This window comes from Orcinus orca, chromosome 17 (genome assembly GCF_937001465.1).
Source record: "Orcinus orca chromosome 17, mOrcOrc1.1, whole genome shotgun sequence".
Lineage (NCBI taxonomy): Eukaryota > Metazoa > Chordata > Mammalia > Artiodactyla > Delphinidae > Orcinus > Orcinus orca.
This window is the reverse complement of record NC_064575.1, coordinates 11,942,404-11,954,837: the sequence shown is the minus strand read 5'-3', so window position 1 is coordinate 11,954,837 and position 12,434 is coordinate 11,942,404. Positions and strand designations below refer to the sequence as shown.

The 12,434-nt window shown below is 38.8% G+C and overlaps 1 protein-coding gene and 1 long non-coding RNA gene across 3 annotated transcripts in view; both read left to right on the top strand.

Annotated features, from left to right (window-relative positions):
• The window catches only part of LOC125961652 (ATP-dependent RNA helicase DDX3X-like), a 491,072-nt gene that overhangs the window by 102,130 nt on the left and 376,508 nt on the right, over window positions 1–12,434 (top strand). The window lies entirely within an intron of this gene.
• Window positions 1–12,434, top strand: part of LOC117203307 (uncharacterized) — a 101,020-nt gene that overhangs the window by 3,306 nt on the left and 85,280 nt on the right. Inside the window, exons 1-2 of one of the 2 annotated variants that reach the window (XR_007472628.1) lie at window positions 13–143; window positions 5,648–5,700. This is a non-coding gene — a long non-coding RNA (uncharacterized LOC117203307). Of the gene's footprint in view, window positions 1–12; window positions 144–5,647; window positions 5,701–12,434 lie in introns of those variants that run through there. The other variant, XR_007472627.1, reaches the window with a different exon arrangement.

Below are 12,434 nucleotides of genomic sequence, written 5' to 3'. Positions count from 1 at the left end.
TTGGAGAGCAAATGGGATTAGAGGCGGCCCTTGGGCTCGAGACCGGATGTAGGCGGAGTAGGCGCACGGAGCCCAGCCTGCGGTGCATGTTTTGGGGGCCGCAGATTAAGGGGGTCCCGGAGCAACTGTGTTACAGTTTAAGTGTAAGTCAGTTCTCAAGATGTTTAGCCAATCATCTCTTCTTAGGACCTGACAAATTATTTTTCTCCAGAGCCCTGACTTGTTCATGGGGGTCCGGGTTGTGGGCCGAGAAAGACACTTCCCACAGATGTACGTAAAGCTACGTGTAGACGAGGGCTTGGTTTGTTTTGGGAGTGAGCGGACCTGGCAGTTAGACCGCCCTGAGTGGGTGAGCTGATATCTGGTCCCCGGAACCCTGGGCCGCATCCTCTGCTGGCTTGTGGCAAAGGAGCGCCGGGCTCTGCCGTGAGACTGCCTGGATTCCGACCTTGACTGCACTAGTGTTTGACCTTAAGCTGTTTAACTTCTTTGGGCCTATTTTAAAACCTGTACGATGGGGATACTAATAGTACCTGCCTCTTAGGGCTGGCATGAAGATAAATGAGTTAGTATGCTCCCAAGGGAGCTTACACAGAGGTCTGGAGCCTATGAGTGCTCAGTAAATGTGAGCTAAGTACCAATTATTATTTAATCTTCATAATGGCTCTGGGAGCTGTGCTGAAAAGGCAATCTTATACAGTGACTAAGCACCAGGTTCTTGAATCAAACTCCTAGAATAAGATCTGGGTTTATTGTATCACATTGGACAGGTTGTTTAACTTAAGTCCTATTCATAAGTTGATAAATTTGAAGCATTAGTTCCTGGTACCTAGTAAGCACCATATTCCAAAGGCAGGCGCAGTAAAATGACTTGTCTAAGATTTTGCAACTAGGAAGTGTGGGAGCAGGAGTTATCTTAACGGTGATTTTAAGACTACATACATATTATCTGCAATGTCTTCTAGGCTCTTCATGCTGGAAAAGTGTGGTCTGTTGACCAGCAGTATAGCATCACCTGGGAACTCGTTAGAGATGCAGAATCTCTGGCCTCATTACATCTGGCCTCAGATGTAATGATTCAAAACCTTCATTTTAACAAAATATCGAGGTGATGAATATGTACAGTCCAGTGTAGGAGGCACTGGTGATTGTGTGGTTTATAGGATTTGTTTTCCTTTAATGGGAAGTTGGGATTAGTGAAGAAGGGGTTAGCTGGAGAATTAATCCATAGAAATGGACATAATAGCTGTTAGTTAGGAAATAGATTCAGTTGAGTGTCAGCTAGAGAGGGCTTTAGGTACAGCCCCACCTATCACACCTGCCCCCCTGAGTTTGGTCTCTTCTTGAGCTCATTGGCTTTCCTCAGCTCTCCTTTGTTCATTCACTCATCAAACATTTAGTGAGCACATTTTATGCCTCAGGAATTGGGCTCTAATATTCTTTCTTCCTCTTTTCTAAAAGCATTTTAAGATTTGCTGGGGTTTTTCTGAGCCTTTGTCTTAATGCTCAACACCAAGTTTTTAATACCAGTCATCCCATGGGGCCAAGGCCAGGTCAAAGGTCGTGTTAGGTAACTTCCTTGACCCTTAAAGCGTTTGGGATTTGCCATAGGAGAGTGTTAAGGACACTGCTATGGCTGTTCTGGGCTCGGCTTAGCTTCTGATTCATTCATTCATTTAACAAACATTTGAATGACTACCATGTTTGAGACACTAGATACAAAGATTAACCAGACCTTATGGAACAGTGGGGAAGAAAGAAAGGTTAAGAGAAATTTACAATATGGCATGGTTGGGCCTTAAATAGGAAGTACAGCTGTGTGGAAAGAAAGGTTAAGAGAAATTTACAATATGGCATGGTTGGGCCTTAAATAGGAAGTACAGCTGTGTAGAATTTAGCTCCTTTGTCAATCTTCTGAGTTAGGGAAAAGAAAGAGCAGATGTCGATAGGCGTTGAATGGTATTCTCACTGGATGAAATGCTATTTGGTTCAAATCATATAGGTCAGCTCTTAACCGAACTTTAATTGTTTTATGCTCAAGTGTTTCTTTATAATCCAAGTCGATTTTAATTTCCTTGATGACCAGAGACTGATGTTTACTTCCACTTTGCTGAGTATAGTGCTGGATACATAATAGGTATTCAGTACATGATTGCTTGAAAGAGTAAGCCTAGTTTCTAAATTTAAAAGGGATTAATGTTGGCTGTTAGATTCAAGGTGAGCAAAACTAGTAAGACCAGGATTGGGGCTTTAAAAAATACCTTATTGAGGCAGATAGGTATGTGGTAGTCTCCAGCTTGCATTTGTATCATCTTTATGCTGGGCAAGATTGTGCAGTGTTAAGAAAAAGAGAGCTTACCAGGGATGTGCAGATATATGTGAATATACTATAACAGTACGGCAAAGGGTTGTAAATATTGTCGTTTCCTTTTGTTGGTTTTTCCCTTTGTCTTTCTTCCTTTGTCCCGTATTGCAGACAGATCCCCAGTTTGGTCATCAGACCCCACTTCTTTTCTCTTTATACCTGCTCTCTATGCCATTTCATCCACTCTCATTGTGTCAGCTGCCATTTCTGTGCAGATGATTCTTAGAGGTACATCTTTCTCCCTTTCCTTTTCAGAGCACTGGACTCAAATCTCCAACCACCTGCTGGGCTCTTCTACCATGCTCTAAACTCAATGTGTCTAAGACTACATAACACATCATCTTCCTGAAAATTTGCTTCTTCCATCATCCATCCACCTTTTTTCCCCTCCAACAAATGTTTATAGAAGGTTTTTCATGGCCAAGGCACTGTGCTGGGCGTTGGGAATACAACGGTTAGTAAAAACAGGCTCAGTTGATGTAATCATCCATTCTAGTCTAGCAAGGCTTGAACCTATGATGTCATCCTTGGCTTTTCTCTTCCCATCTCTAAATTCAGTTGGTCTAAAAGTCCTATTAAATTTGTCTCTGTATTGTTCCTTTCTCATTCCCACTACCGTGACCTCACCCCTAGACTGGGACTCTTCTGTCTACTTCTCCCGGTACTCTCTCCACTCTGCTCCTGCCCCTGGCTTCCAGCTGCGTGCGGCCAGAGGAGGCATTGACAGAAGATCAGAGGATGTGAAGAGGGAGAGGTGAGGGCATGTTTGTCCCTAGCCCTCTGTGGTTATTACTGTGGGTTGGCTGGTTCCTCTAAAAGGCCATAGCTCCAATCAGGCAGCTCTCTCCATGCAGCCACCCTTGCCCAGCTACTCTAATTATTCCCCTGGTTCTTGCAGGCCTCGGAGTGGTTATGGCTTTTGCCATTGTAGTCCTATCCTTTGTGAATTTCCTTAAGCCATGTCTACATCCTTGTAGTATTGCCTTTGTTGATCTTAAATTACCCAGCCTGACTGCTACCTGTTTTCTGCCAGGACCTTGACTGATACCTGGGGACCTATCCCTGGAGCATCCTAAGAGTTTCCTTACTTCGTTCTCTCTTTGAGCTAGTCTAGAGGATTTATCTTCCACAGATCTGGCCAAATCACTCTTCTCCTCAAAAACTCCCTTCTCTGTCTTGTTCTTGGGCTTGGATATTTGCGATCTGGCCCCAAACTACTCACGTGGGATGACACTTCTCCTTATGCTTCTTTTCCAGATATTTCTTACCCACTCCTATTTTCCATCTTAGCTATTTTCTAGAGCCTTAAGAACTTTTCTCAAGAAAGGCAAAAATGAGGGACAGGACAAAAGAAGCAACAATTATGTTTTTTGTAGCAATGTAACCTATAGGGAGATTCCCCTCCCCCCAACTGTGGGCAAGAAAGTTAAACAAGTGAAAGTACTACCTTTCAGGTTCCCTCAAAACACAACTAGTTTGGTCAGTTAAACACTTTTGTAAGCACTTTCTTTCTTCATTCTTTTGATTAACTTAGATTTACTTTCTAAACATTTCTCAGTTGCACCTTTTTGGTAAAGGAAATCATTAGGGTTGATTCGACCATTCTTTAATCCTGCTGTGACCATAGTTAATTTGAGTATTTTTGTCTAGGAAATCCAATGTTCCAATAATTTGATAAAATAATAGAAAAGGACCCTTAAAACACTTACATTATTTCCACATGGTTCATTTTTAACTGATTTATAATTTAACTTGGAAGTACTTGAAGTGAAAATTTAATTTTGAAAATTTCTTAATCATAGATAAAAATCTGTGTATTCATGTGCTTCAGTTTTAGTCAGAAATCCATACACAAAATCTATTATTTCGTTTTAAAAAGGAAAAAGATGCAGCGCTAAGGTTTTGTGCGGTTAGTGGAGAAGCAGATTGAACATTGTACATTTGCCTAGAAGGAACTTTGTATTTGAGGGCAAAAAAAATGATGGTAGCATTTTAGAACTGACGTAAGTTGTTTTGTTCTCTGTAAAATACACAATGGTTGCACTTCAGAAAACGGCGTTTGCCAAAATCTTTTTTTTGTTTTTTGTTTTTTTTTTGCGGTACACGGGCCTCTCCCTGCTGTGGCCTCTCCCGTTGCGGAGCACTCCGCTCTGCGGCATGTGAGATCTTCCCAGACCAGGGCACGAACCCGTGTCCCCTGCATCGGCAGGCAGACTCTCAACCATTGTGCCACCAGGGAAGCCCTTGCCAAAATCTTAATCACCTGTGAGTTGAGCACGCGGCACTGGCTGATGGTTTTCATTCCTGAGACTTCATCATCAAATCCCAAGGGAATGAAATTGGCTTTAGATTTAGAGTTCAATATAAAAATGAAAAAGTGACATACAAAGGAAAGCCGAAGGTCCAGAATTTTACGGATATTTGTACTTAGAGTCCAATAACAGAAAAATTTAGATCCATTTATTAAATGATCATTTTCTATTCTGTTTTAACTTACAAAAGTAAAATTGCAATGAGTAAGAAATCTTTTTTTGTGTTTTTCTTAAGTCTATAAAATCTGAACAGTTTTTGTAAATGACTTGAAAATAGATTTACTCCCAATTAGGCAACCGAGTCCTGAATGCCTTTCCCCTAAAGAAAGCAACTGCATCACCACACGGCCTTCAGTTTGTCTTCGCAGTTATAGACCATGTGTGAACATATACCGATCTGCCAATCAAAATGTTCTTCTAAAAAAAAAAAAAATGTTCTTCTAAATTTCCCACATGAGCAATATCAGGAATGAGCAGGGGGCTCTCCTGGTGGCTCAGTGGTTGAGAATCTGCCTGCCAAGGCAGGGGACACAGGTTCGAGCCCTGGTCCGGGAAGATCTTACATGCCACAGAGCAGCTAAGCCTGTGCGCCACAACTACTGAGCCTGCGCGCTACTGAAGCCCGCATGCCTAGAGCCCATGCTCTGTAACAAGAGAAGCCACGGCAATGAGAAGCCGGCGCACCGCAATGTAGGGTAGCCCCCGCTCTCTGCAACTAGAGAAAGCCGCGAAGACCCAACGCAGCCATAAATAAATAAATTTATTTTTAAAAAAAGAATGTGCAGGGAAGTTACCCCTATGCCAAATAAACATTAATTCTTGGCCCTATTAACCAAAAATTGTTTCTAAACATTATTAACCCATCCTTTTTTAGAACATGTCTGTGAAACATGAAAACAACAGGTGGAAAACCTAAAAAGCATGACCCTATATATGGTAAATTCTGTAGCGTACACTTTTCTTTTTCTAGGTCTTTTTACTTGCCAAAGGAAGAGAGCAGAGGAAACGATCTCTGAGTGGCAGGTAGGTGTGTGACTGCATCCTTGTCAGCATTCCAAGAGTGCACTGCCGTCTAAGCCAGCTCCCTGGGCATTTGGTAATCCAGAAGATCCAGTTGCTTGTGGTGTGTGTACTCTCCCCTAAGGCCTAAGTAGGAGTTATTATTTAGAATGTATAAATAATGTTCCTGGCATTTTCCAGTATTTATTTCAATTGCCTCATTATACAAGATAGTGTGAATTTCAGCTGGGGAGGAAGCTGCCTTCTTATGGTGGTTCCTAGATTCCCTTCTCTGGAAAGCCTGTGGATTTCAAAGGAATCCATGGTTTAGGTCTCAGGCTTCAGTTTTTTCATCTGGAAAATGAAGGATTTTGACTAGGTGGCCTTTACGATTCATCTGTATGATCCTTTTCTTTTGTTAAAAAGTTATGCTCTTCAGATACTCCAATATTACTTTCTTATAAAGTGCTTTCTCTCCTGGTTTTTGATTAAAGCTTTTGACTGATGTATCCATGTACAGACCTCCCCCTCTTCCTGAGTCATTTATCTCATTTCCTAGGCTGGTTGTATGACTCCACATAGTGAAACAGCTTCCTGGGTGCACAAGGAGACTGTGACTACAGATGTGCTAATCAGTTCTTAATAACGTGGAGGTTGATTATTGTGTTTTGTAGGTTATTAATGATGCTTTTCCTTTTTCTTGCTTACCGTTAAACTTCTTTGAGAATTGGAAGAAAGGGTAGAGAATGAGCAGAGTATAGATTATTTTACTATTTGTTAGTTGTTCTGGAAAAATTCTTGTAGGTAAGAAGATAGAAGCTTTTTTTTTTTTTTTTTTTTTTTTTTGCGGTACGCGGGCCTCTCACTGTTGTGGCCTCTCCCGTTGCGGAGCACAGGCTCCAGACGCGTAGGCTCAACGGCCATGGCTCACGGGCCTAGCTGCTCCGCGGCATATGGGATCTTCTCGGACCGGGGCACGAACCCGTGTCCCCTGCATCATCAGGCAGACTCTCAACCACTGCGCCACCAGGGAAGCCCCGATAGAAGCTATATTTTAAAATATTTATAAAGTCATGTCTGGGAATGAAAGATTATGGTGGATTGGCTTTATTTGTATCTTTTCTGGCCTGAGACCTAGAACTGATGATGTTCTTTGTTTATTATAATTACAGAAAAGTTTTAAAGAAAGCTTCAAAGTTAACTCCCTCAAATAATAAAATTGGGGCAATTTTGTGTTTCATAGTTTGGTGTTGCTTCAGAGAAAACTAGTCAGAAAATTTCAATGCAAGGAAGGTAAAGTACAGGCATACCTCAGAGAGACTGCGGGTTTGGTTCTAGACCACTGCAATAAAGTGAATACTGCAATAAATCAAGTCACATGAATTTTTTTGGCTTCCCAATGCATATAAAAGTTATGTTTAGATAATACTTTAGTCTATTAAATGTGCAATAGCATTATGTCTAAAAAAACAGTGTGCATACCTTAATTAAAAACACTTTCTTGCTAAAAAATGCTAGCCATCATCTGATAACTCAGGTTTGCCGCAAACCTTTCAATTGGTGAAAAACAGAATCTGCAAACCATGATAGAGCGAAACACAATAAAACAAGGTATTCCTATAGAATAAAATATAATAACATTGCTGGCATGTTTAGTAATTATCATTCTGAGAATGAGTCTTGGTGATTTCTGGCCTGATTACCTGGGGACAGATTCCTCAAGGGATCATCATCTCATCTGAAAAATGGGCTAACATTATTTCTCAGTTTTAGAGTTCTATGAGTGGGAGATAAGTTATTCAAACACGCGTTTGTGAAGAACTCTTAAGAAGATCTTCTTTTTTCCCCATCAGATTCTCTAAGACCTCTGTGGCTCTCTACCCCTCCCCTACAAGGTTGAGAACTAGTGTACTGTAGAAGAGGGAGATAATGAAGGGAGTAACTGGTGGAGATTTTATGGAAGAATAACTTGGCCTTTGAGCCTGCATAGAATTTGAATAGATGGGAGGAGGAAGAGGGTCATTCCAGTAGATGGTAGCGATATGAATAAAGACATGTAGCCAGTATTTATGGAGCAAGTACAATGTATCAGGCAGTGCTTATTTTTATAAATCTTCACAGTGGGCCTAGGAGGTAGATATTACCAGTATCCTCATTTTATAGATGAGAAGACTGAAGATCATAAGGGTTAAGTAAATTGCCCAAAGTCATGCAGTTAGTAAATGGTAGAACCAGGATCTGCATCTTTGCAGTCTAATTCCAGCCCAGCTACGTAAGCACTACCCCATAGAGCTTCCTCTCTCTGGTCCATTAGCAGTTTGCTTGTCTAGAATAGATGATTTGTGTTGTAAGAAATAAGCTAGGTAAGAAGTAAGCTAATAAGCTTGGGTAGATAAGTAGAGCAGTACCAAATGTGGAGCGCTTTTAGGATCAAGAGGAAGAATTTGGATTTTTTTTCAGTTTTTTAAAAATTGAGATATAGTTAATGTACAATATTATATAAGTTACAAGTATACAGCACATGATTCACAGTTTGTAAAGGTTATACTCCAGTTATGGTTTTTATACTCCAGTTTATGGTTTATTCTAAAATATTGGCCATCTTCCCTGTGTTGTACCATATATCCTTGTAGCTTATTTATTTTATACATAATAGTTTGCGCCTCTAAATTCCATACCCCTATCTTGTCCCTCCCCTGGTCCCTCTCCCTACTGGTAACCACTAGTTTGTTCTCTATGTGTGTGAGTCTGTTTCCTTTTTGTTATATCACTAGTTTGTTTTATTTTTTAGGTTCCACATGTGAGTGATATCACACATTATTTGTCTTTGTCTGACTTATTTCACTAAGCATAATACCCTCCAAGTCTATCCATGTTGTTGCAGATAGCAACATTTCATTCTTTTTATGGCTAAGTAATATTCCAGTGTGTGTGTGTGTGTGTGTGTGTGTGTGTATTACATCTTCTTTATACCTTCATCTGTTGATGGACACTTAGCTTGCTTCCATATCTTGACAATTGTAAATAATGCTGCTCTGAACATTGGGGTGCATATATTTTTTCAAATTAGTGTTTTCATTTTTTTTGGAGATATTATCAGGAGTGGAATTGCTGGGTCATATGGTAGTTGTATTTTACTTTTTTGAGAAACCACCATACTGTTTTCCACAGTGACTGCACCAATTTACATTCCCACGAACAGTGCACAAGAGTTCCCTTTTCTCCACATCCTCTCCAACATTGTTATTTGTGGTCTTTTTGATGATGGCCATTCTGACAGGTGTGAGGTGATATCTCACTGAGGTTTTAATTTGCATTTCTTTGATGATTAACAGTGTTGAGTATCTTTTCATGTGCCTGTTGGCCATCTGTATGTCTTCTTTGGAAAAATGTCTATTCAGGTCTTCTGCCCATTTTTTAATTGGGCTGAGTTTTTTTTTCTTTTCTTTGATGTTGAGTTATATGTGCTGTTTATATATATATATAATTTTTTAAACATCCTTATTGGAGTATAATTGCTTTACAATGCTTAGTTTCTGATTTATAACAAAGTGAATCAGCTGTACGTGTACATATATCCCCATATCTCCTCCCTCTTGCATCTCCCTCCCACCCTCCCTATCCCACCCCTCTAGGTGGTCACAAAGCACTGAGCTGATCTCTCTGTGCTATGCGGCTGCTTCCCACTAGCTATCTATTTTACATTTGGTAGTGTCTATATGTCCATGCCACTCTCTCACTTCATCCCAGCTTACCCTTCCCCCTCCCCGTGTCCTCAAGTCCATTCTTTACATCAGTGTCTTTATTCCTGTCCTGCCCCTAGGTTCTTCAGAACCATTTTCTTTTTTTTTCTTTTTTTTTAGATTCCATATATATATGTTAGCATACGGTATTTGTTTTTCTCTTTCTGACTTACTTTACTCTGTATGACAGACTCTGGGTCTATCCACCTCACTAAAAATAACTCAATTTCGTTTCTTTTTATGGCTGAGTAATATTCCATTGTATGTATGTGCCACATCTTCTTTATCCATTCATCTGTCGATGGACATTTAGGTTGCTTCCATATCCTGGCTATTGAAAATAGAGCTGCAATGAACACTGTGGTACATGACTCTTTTTGAATTATGGTTTTCTCAGGGTATATGCCCAATAGTGGGATTGCTGGGTCGTATGGTAGTTCTATTTTTAGTTTTTTAAGGAACCTCCATACTGTTCTCCATAGTGGCTGTATCAATTTACATTCCAACAAACAGTGCAAAAGAGTTCCCTTTTCTCTACACCCTCTCCAGCATTTATTATTTGTAGATTTTTTGATGATGGCCATTCTGACAGGTGTGAGGTGATACCTCATTGTAGTTTTGATTTGCATTTCTCTAATGATTAGTGATGTTGAGCATCCTTTCATGTGTTTGTTGGCAATCTGTATGTCTTCTTTGGAGAAATGTCCATTTAGGTATTCTGCCCATTTTTGGATTGGACTGTTTGTTTTTTTTAATATTGAGCTACATGAGCTGCTTGTAAAGTTTGGAGATTAATCCTTTGTCAGTTGCTTCGTTTGCAAATATTTTCTACCATGTTTATATATTTTGGATATTAATCCCTTATCAGACATACCATTAGCAAATATTTTCTCCCATGCAGTGGGTTGTCTTTTTGTTTTGTCAATGATTTCCTTTGCAGTGCAAAAGCTTTTAAGTCTAATTAGGTCCCATTTGTTTATTTTTCCTTTTATTTCCTTTGCTTCAGGAGACAGATCGAAAAAAATATTGCTACAATTTATGTCAAAGAGTGTTCTGCCTATGTTTTCTTCTGTGAGTTTCATGGTTTCCAGTCTTACATTTAGGTCTTTAATCCATTTTGAGTTTAATTTTGTATATGGTATAAGAAACTGTTCTAATTTCATTCTTTTGCATGTAACTGTCCAGTTTTCCCTGCACCGCTTATTGAAGAGACTGTCTTTTCTGCATTGTATATTCTTGCCTCCTTTGTCGTAGATTAATTGACCATAAGTGTGTGGATTATTTTGGGACTCTCTCTTCTGTTCCATTGATCTTTATGTCTGTTTTTGTGCCAGTACCATACTGTTTTGATTACTGGAAGAATTTGGATATGATCCCAGAGGTAATACGGAGCCATGGAAGATTTTAGACCAGTGAAGACATAACCAAAATAGAACTTCTTAATTATATTTTTAAATCTTCCATGTTCTTACTGATATTCTATCTTATTGACCTATCAGTTAGTGAGATGTGTGTTGAAATCTTCTATCTTGATTATAGATTTATCAATGTGTAATTCTACCAAATTTCCATTCTGTATTTTGATGTTATGTTATTAAAGGGCATGGACATTTAGAATTACTAAATTCTCCTGATGAATTTTTTTTATCCTTTTATCACAACATAGTGACCATCTTTATCCTGAATAATGCTTTCAACAGTACTATAGCTCTGTTACCATTTTTGGTTAGTATTCGTCTGATTTATTTTTTTCCATTTTTTATTTCCAAACTCCATATGTCCTTTTGCCTTAGATATGTTTCTTGTAAACAGTATATAGCTGGATTTTGTTGGTGGTTTGTTTTTTTAAATCAAATCTGACAGTCTGTGACTTTTCATCAATACATTTAGACTAATTAATATATTGTGAGTACTGCTATATTGTATTTATTATCTTATTTTATGCTTTCTATTTACATGGTATTTTCTATACCTATTTTTCTCTGCTCCTGTATTGATTGATTATCTTGATTTAGTTTTCTTTCCTTTTTTAAAAAATTGAGACATAGTTAACATGTTGTATTAGTTTTAGGTGTATAACATAATGATCCAGTAGTTGTATATATCATGAAATGATCACCACAATAAATCTAGTTAACATTTGTCACCACACATAGTTACAGTTTTTTTCCTTCTGATAAGAACTTTCAAGATACCCTCTTAGCAACTTCCAAATATACAATACAGTATTAACTATAGTCACCATGCTGTACATTACACCTGTTGGACTTATTTATTTTATAACTGGAAGTTTATACTTTTGACCACCCTCACCCATTTTACCCACCCTCCCCACTCCTCACCTCTGGCAGCTACCAGTCTGTTCTCTGTGTCTGTGAGTTTTGGGGTTTTTTGTTAATTTTATTTTGTTTTTAAGATTCCACATATAAGTGAGCTTGTATGGTATTTGTCTTCCTATGTCTGACTTATTTTACTTAGCAATGCCCTCAAGCTCCATCCATGTTTTTCCATATGGCAAAATTTCATTCTTTTTGTGGCTGAGTAATATTCCATTGTATATATATATATATATATATATACACCACATTTTAAAAATCCATTTATCCATTGATGGACACTAAGTTGTTTTCTTATCGTGACTAATGTAAATAATGCTGCAGTGAATGAGGGTACAAATAATCTTTTCAAGTTAGGGTTTCGTTTCCTTTGGATAAATACCCAGAAGTGGAATTGCTGAGTCATACGGTAGTTCTATTTTTCGTTTTTTGAGGAAACTTCATACTGTCTTCCATAGTGGCCGTGACAATTTACATTCCCACCAGTAGTGCACAAGGGTTCCCTTTTCTCCACGTTCTCACTGACACTTGTTATTTTTTGTATTTTTAATAATAGATATTCTAACAGGTGTGAAGTGATATCTCATTGTGGTTCTGATTTGCATTTCCCTGAGAATTGTAGATATCCTTAACTTATTCCTAGTTTTCAGAGGAATCCTTCTATAATGTTTTATAATAA